This window comes from Sorex fumeus, unplaced genomic scaffold (genome assembly GCF_029834395.1).
Source record: "Sorex fumeus unplaced genomic scaffold, SorFum_2.1 ptg000024l, whole genome shotgun sequence".
Classification (NCBI taxonomy): domain Eukaryota; kingdom Metazoa; phylum Chordata; class Mammalia; order Eulipotyphla; family Soricidae; genus Sorex; species Sorex fumeus.
Window position 1 is genome coordinate 19448119 of NW_026606081.1, and position 7886 is coordinate 19456004.

Here is a 7886-nt window from a genome sequence, read left to right on the forward strand (position 1 = left end):
GCTGGGAAAAAAAGAAAAAATTTATGGGTTAATCTCACTCCTAGTCACAAGACCAAATAAAAAGTGTATTAGCATCTCAGAAGCAGAAACATATGGAAAGAATATAATGTCCCTATAAAACTGGGTTTATGTGCACACTACAAATGTGGGTTAACATTGAAAAATAGATTAATGGTTCCATTTTTTAAAATGAACCAGCAATTCCACTTACAAATGATCATCTGAATAAAATTAAAATATTAACTCAAGAATAAGTAAATGTACCACTGTGCTCACTGCAGCATTATTTACAAAATCTAGAACATGAAACAGAACATCGATAGAAAAAGAAAACATTAGCCATGTGCATACCATGAAATAGTATTCCACCGTAAAAAAAAACGGGATCTTGCCATCTGCAACGATATTGATGACCCCTGAGGCAATTATGAGTGGGTGAAATATGTCAGGCACGTAAAAGTATTTTCTCACTTATAAATGTAATCAATGAAAACAAATTCACAAATATAGAGAACAGAAATGTGGCTCCTTGAGGTTGGAAGCAGGGGGCAAAGATACAAATCTCCAGTTATAAAAATAAGCAAGTCCTGAAGTGTGACGTGCAGCAGTGACTATAGTTAATGACACTGAATTCTACATCTGAAAGTTGCTGAGAATAGATTCTAAAATTTTCACAAGAAAAATTTATGTTGTAGCTATGATGGCAGGGGATGCTAACTATTGTTATGACCATGATTTTTCTTATTTGAAACTCGAAAGATTCCCTGGTAATTTCAGAAAATTAAGCAAAATATTGTGTAAACTCAAAAATGCAGCAGTGGTCTATCTCTCTCCCCTCCCGCATTTGGTAGTCTCATGCCAGTCCCCCCATTCCGGGGAGATGGATGGCGATGGGCGGGCGAAGGAAGGAACAAGGGCCAAACTGGTTGGTCTTAGTTGCAGTTTATTCCAATCCTCTCTCCATTCACTCTGTCTCTCTCCTTGGCCTCTCCTCCTGCTTATTCCTCCCCCATGCTACTTCATTCTCCTTCTCGATCCCCCTTCATCCTCCTTCTGGCTCTGGAATCTGGATCTGGATCCCCTTTCTCCATCTCCTTCTGGAGTCTGGTTTCGGATCCCCCAACCCACTCTTACAGTCTAGTTATATCCCCCAGCATGAGGGGTTGGGATAACAATTACACATAGGTGTGGTCACAATTAATAAGGGTAGAGTTCTTATCCTAGGGAAAAGTCACTTCTAAGACAGATTCTCATTATTAGGTCGACCCACCCTAGAGCGGAAGCCCATGGGTGTGTTTCTCCTCTCCTTGTCCAACAAGCATATAAGCATTCATAATATTAATCATTTTGTATGGATACAGTAAGAAATACCTTAAGCTTATAGAATTGCTCTCCTAGGGCCATCTCAATCTCAGACTACAGTGCTCAGACCAGAGTCTTTCCTATCCCTAGTAGGGTCCTAGTTTCATCATTACTTTTGGATCATGACAGCATTTGTCTATGATCAAGCTCTTAATTCTTATAGTTAAGAATCGTGGCACTTTGGCCTGACCCATTTCGATGCCAGGGTAGCTCACAGCTTGCCCTAGGTCCATTCAGTCCCTCATCGGGACCCTGTTTTAGGGGTGTTAGGAACTAAGGGCAACTGAGGCTTAAGTAGAGAAAGCAGATGCCTGAGAGTGAATAATATTCAAAGTCAATTAAATCCTAAGTTACGAAGCATAATATTAACTGTCTTCCTGTATCTATACAAAAAGGACATCACTTTAACTATTCAAAAGACATAAACTACTTTATGTAAACTATTTTATGAAAATTATTTTATGTAAACTATTCAAAAGACATAAAGAGAGGAGAAAGGCAATATTAACTTACAACACAATTTCAGTGTCCTAGAAGGACGTGACCTTACAAATTAACAGAGTCTGATTTGGGGGAAAGCTGATTAACTGGTTGGGGAGGACAGCATATAAATGGTTACAGATAAACAAAGGTATGGGAGTGACTTGAGAGCACTATGATAGGGGTGACCCGATAAACCTAAGCTCCTTGTGGCAAGAAAGAAAGGACAAATCAATTGTTATCCTACAAAATATAAATGTTTAGTGTTTTATTCTAAATAACCCTAATCACAAGAGATCAAGACAAGAGTTTCCTGCCCCCGCACCTGGCTGTCCTCGCCCGGGCCCCTGGATATGCCAAAAACCGTAACAATTGTGGTCCTCATTTACCTGACCCTGAAAGAGCCCCCAGTATGCCATCGGGCTACACTGGCACGTGACAGAGACAAAAGAAGATATTACTGGCGCCTGTGCAAGCAAATTGATGAACAACGGGATGATAGTGATAGTGATAGTGAACCCTAATGACAACCACTCACAGCTCATACTGAGGTTTAGCTAAGTATATTGTAAAAACTTTCCAAGAAGCAAGATAAAAAATACATAAAGTAAGCAGAGCATGAACCATGGATAAAATATATAAACTTACCAGCTCCTAAGCTGTGAGGAGTTGGGTGTGTATATGCCTCCAGGGACCAAGTGAAACCAGGAAGAATATTTTTTTGTGTGTGTGAAACACCATGAGGCAATTATAGACTTACAAATTTTTGTGCTTGGGTTTCAGTTAAACAACGATCAAGTACCCATTCCTCCACCAGTGCCCATTTTCCACCACCACAGGTCCCAGTATCCCTCCCACCCCCCATGACTTCATCTTTTCTAACCACTACATAGTACTTCATTGTGTAGATGTACGAAAGTTTCTTTAACCAGTTGTCTGTTCTCGGGCACTCAGGTTTTTTCCAGATTTTGGCTATTGTAAAGAGTGCTGCAATGAACAAACAAGTGCAGATGTCACTTTGACTATACTTTTTTGCCTCTCTGGGATATATTCCCAGGAGTGGTATTGCTGGGTCAAATGGGAGCTCAATTTCTAATTTTTTGAGAATCGTCCATACTGTTTTCCAAAAGGGCTGAACCAGTCAGCACTCCCACCAACAGTGAAGGAGGGTCCCTTTCTCGACACATTTGCGCCAGCACCGGTTGCTTTTGTTCTTTTGGATGTGGGCCAGTCTCTGTGGTGTGAAATGATATCTCATTGTTGTTTTGATCTGCATTTCCCTGATGATTAATGATGTGGAGCATTTTCTCATGTGCCTTTTAGCCATTCGGATTTCTTCTTTGAGAAATTTTCTGTTCATTTCCTCACCCCATTTTTTGATGGGGTTGAGTGTTTTCTTCTTGTGGAGTTCAACCAGTACCTTGTATATCCTTGATATCAACCCCTTGTCCAATGGTTATTGGGCAAATATCCTTTCCCATTCTGTAGAATGTCTTAGTATTTGGTCACTGTTTCTTTTGAGGTGCAGAAGCTTCTTAGTTTAAGATACTCCCATTTGTCTATCTCTGTTTACACTTGCTTGGCCAGTGGCATGACATCTTTGAAGATACCATTAGCTTCAATATCATGGAGAGTTTTGCCGACTTTGTCTTCAATAAACATTATGGATTCCGGTCTGATGTTGAGGTCATAAATCCATTTCGATCTTACTTTTGTGCATGGTGTTAGGCAGAGATCTGAGCCCACTTTTTTGCATGTAGCCAGCACAGTTTATTAAAAAGGCTTTCCCTGCTCCATTTCACTTTTCTTGCCCCCTTATCAAAGATTAGATGATTATATGTTTGGGAGGAAATGTCAGTATATTCAACTCTGTTCCGCTGGTCTGCAGCTCTGCCTTTGTTCCAGTACCATGCCGTTTTGATTACTACTGCCTTGCAGTAGAGTTTGAAGTTAGGGAGGTTGATTCCTCCCATTTTCTTTTTTCCAAGAATTGCTTTAGCTATTCGTGGGGGCTTACTTTTCCACATAAATTTCAGGAGTGTTTGCTCCATTTCTTTGAAGAATGTCATGGGTATCCTTATAGGAATCTCATTGAATTTGTGCAGTGCTTTTGGAAGTATTGCCATTTTGACATTGTTTATTCTCCCCATCCATGAGCAGGGGATATTTTTCCATTTCCCCGTGTCCTCTTTTGTTTCCTGAAGTAGCGTTTTGTAGTTTTCTTTGTACGGGCCCTTTACTTCCTTAGTTAGGCTGATTCCTAGGTACTTGATTTTCTGGGGCACAGTTGTGAATGGAATTGTTTTCTTCATGTCATTTTCTTCTCTTTCACTATTTGCATATAGGAAAGCCATGGATTTTTGGGTATTGGTTTTATAGCCTGCCATTTCACTATGCAAGTCTATTGTTTCTAGGAGTTTCTTGGTGGAGGTTATAGGATTCTCTAAGTATAGTATCATATCATCCTGCGAATAGTGAGAGCTTGATTTCTTCCTTCCCTACCTGGATGCCCTTAATATCTTTTTCTTGCCTAATCGCTATTGCAAGTACTTCCAGTACTATATTGAACAGTAGTGGAGAGAGTGGGCATCCTTGTCTCCTTCCTGATCTTAGGGGGAAGGCTCTCAGTTTTTCCCCATTGAGGATGATGTTTGCTGTAGGCATGTGGTATATGGCTTTAATTATATTGAGGAAAGTCCCCTCTATCCCCATTTTGGCGAGGGTTTTCATCACAAACGGGTGCTGGATCTTGTCAAATGCTTTCTCTGAATCTATTATATGATTTTTATCTTTTCTTTTATTGATATGATGGATTATGTTGATTGATTTCCGAATGTTGAACCATCCTTGCATCCCCAGAATGAATCCCTCTTGGTCATGGTGTATGATCTTTTTGATGAGTTGTTGAATTCTATTTGCTAGTATTTTGTTGAGAATCTTCGCATCCGTGTTCATCAGGGATATCAGCTGGTAGTTTTCTTTTCTTGTGGTGTCTTTGTTTCCTTTTGGTATTAGGGAAATATGGGCTTCATAGAAACTGTTTGGGAGAGTTTCTGTTTTTTCACTTTCCTGGAAAAGCTTGAGAAGAACTGGCAATAGGTCCTCTTTAAATGTTTGGAAAAATTCGCTAGTGAATCCATCTGGACCTGGGCTTTTGTTTCTGGGAAGACTTTTGATTACAGTTTCAATTTCCTTGAGATGTGAATAGGTCTATTCAGGTACTCTATATCTTCTTGATTCAGCTTTGGGAGATGATAGGAATCCAGGAATTTATCCATTTCTTCTAGGTTCTCTTGTTTCGTGGCATACAGACTTTCAAAGTAGTCTCTGATGATCTTTTGAATTTCTTTGGTTTCTGTTGTGATATCCTCATTCTTATTTCTGATTCTATTTATTAGGGTTCTCTCTCTGTGTTTCTTTGTGAGTGTTGCTAGTGGTTTAATCTATCTTATTTATTTTCTCAAAGAACAAGCTCTTGGTTTCATTGATCTTTCAGATTGTTTCTTTGGTTTCCATGTCGTTGATTTCTGCTCTAAGTTTTATGATCTCTTTCCTTCTGCCTGATTTGGGCTCCTTCTGTTGATCCTTTTTTAAGATCTTGAGCTGTGAAGTCAAGTTGTTTATGTGCATCCTTTCTTCTGTCCTGAGATATGCCTGCAGAGCTATAAATTTTCCCCTTAAAACGGCTTTTGCTGCATCCCAGAAGTTCTGGTAGCTCATGTCTTCATTCTCATTTGTTTCCAAGTATCTTTTGATTTCGTCGTAATGCTTGAGTTGTGATGGCTATCTGACTGCCTCTGTCACCCCATTGATTGCAGGGCTAATGAGGCTAATCTCATTGGCCAGGCGAATGTCCCCTCCCTTCCTCCACCACTCTATGTGTTTCCCTTCCAGAGCTGCTCGTTCAGTGGGAGAGGACAGCCTTCCCCAAACGGAGACAGACCGTCCTTCGGTCAGGGGAACAGAGTGACCGCTCTCTCCTGCTGGAGGCCAGCAAGCTCTCAGCGCATCTATCGATGGAAAGGCACTGAAGGTGAAACAAGGTAAATACTTCACACAACAATAAAGTCAATCGCATATGTAATACTTACCACGTGCCTTATTCTTAGCCACTAATAATTCATTCACTAAACCTTTCGACCTATGAGGGAATGGCTACAGTATGCCCGTTTCATAAATGAGAAAAGTGAGGGATGGACAGTTGGTGAGTCGGGTTGAACAGAGCAATAGCTGCAGAGTTTCTCTAACCCCCGGGGATGGAAGGCAGTGCTCCACACACCTCTTCTCTGTCAGGCTTCTTGACAGTCATACTTTCTGCGTCATGATTATTGCAGTATTTTTACACAGCATTACTCTGAACCTGGGTTTTGTCAATTCACATATTATGATTTTGTTTTCAAGTTGTGCAATCATTAAGTTCAGCTTATGTTTTCATATATTCCATTCTGAGGATGGAATAATTCATTTCACTGCCCTATCCTTGGCATTAGACAGCACCCAATAGTCTCCTACTCTATAGGCATAAAACTCTGTACTCAGCATCTTTATCAACTAAGCTCTCAACATCTTTCTAATTTCCTTAGGGAATATATCCAGAAGTGATATTATTGGGAAATAGAATTTACTTCTTTCTTTAAAACACTTGACACATTTCACATTTTTCCAGGGAGTATGTTGCTAGGCTGTTGGTCCCTAAAATCTGTGATACTCTAAAGTTCAGCATTTAAACTCCCTTCTGCAGTGTAGCTGCGACCAATGACTACAACTGAGATGCTTCAAACTGGGACTTTCCTAAAGCTTACTACTCTTTCTCTTTGAACGTGGCAACAACATTGTAAGACTGTTTCTTTATTTGGCACTTAGACTTTTGTACAAAGAACACAATTCCTAATAACATAAGAGTCCTTTTGCTTTGCCAAAGGCAAGTTGAAATAGATGCTTTTTTAAAAATTTAAATAAACTCTTAATTTCATCTTGCCCCTCTGAAGAAGTTCCCTAGTGACAGTAAGATCAAGCAAAGGCACTACATAACTGTACCATTTAACTGTATTTTCTCGGCTCTAAAACGTGAAGGCCTAAAATTCCAGAAAGCTAGACTTTTGAACTACTTTTTAAAAGTATACTGAAGGACTGTGCTACTTTTAGCAGCAATATACTAAGACTGGAACAACATAGAGATTAGCACAGTCTCTGGCCAAGGATGAAATATAAATTCGTGAAGCATTGACTATTAAATATTTTTAAAAATATGTCTTTATATACAAACTACTGAACTAACACAAACTCATGGAAGTTTTGTTTGCCTTGAGTCTGGCATGCTGTGAAATTATATAAAAGGTGATTTTAGAAAAAAAATCAATTTAAAAATATTCGTCATTGGGGGCTGGTGTGATAGCACAGTGGGGAGGGCATTTGCCTTGCACGTGGCTGACCCGGGTTCAATTCCCAGCATCCCCCATGGTCCCCTGAGCACCGTCAGGAGTAATTCCTGAGTGCAGAGCCAGGAGTAACCCCTGAGCATTGCTGGGTGTGACCCAAAAACAAATAAAAAAACAAGCAAACAAACAAAAAATTTGCCGTTGACCAGTGATAGAGCACAGGCCTAGCATTGCAAGGCCCAAGCCGGTTTTCTGCACCCCCCAAACACCCTGCGATGAGGCCCTACTGGTCCCTGAGCATGACCAAGAGTAGCACATATCAAAAGAATTCATCTTTCCCAACTCCTGACTCTATAGATGAAGAAAATGAGGTCCAGGAAGTCCTGACAGCATCCAGAAAGTATCACGGCAGTCGGGTGAAAGGCTGTAGCTCCTGCTCTGCTTCCACTGGGCTGACAGGACTGGGCAGAGCCACAGTGAGCGTGCCCACTTCTGCCAAGAATAATGATCTGAGTCAAGCCTTCCAGTACAGGGAAACGCTGGAGGAGGAAGTGTTTGGTCACCTGTGGGCAGGACAACTGGTCACAGAACTCAGAGTTAAGGGTGAGCTGTGTGCACTGGAAGTGATAATTCTTCATTCTCAACTTTCTAAACTAGAGCCTGTGA

General features: G+C 40.6%; 1 non-coding gene across 1 annotated transcript; it reads left to right on the top strand.

The window, feature by feature from the left end:
- Window positions 1–6975: 6975 nt before the first annotated feature.
- Window positions 6976–7084, top strand: LOC130023875 (U6 spliceosomal RNA). Its single transcript, XR_008792534.1, has one exon. It is a non-coding gene; the product is annotated as a U6 spliceosomal RNA (small nuclear RNA).
- Window positions 7085–7886: the final 802 nt, after the last annotated feature.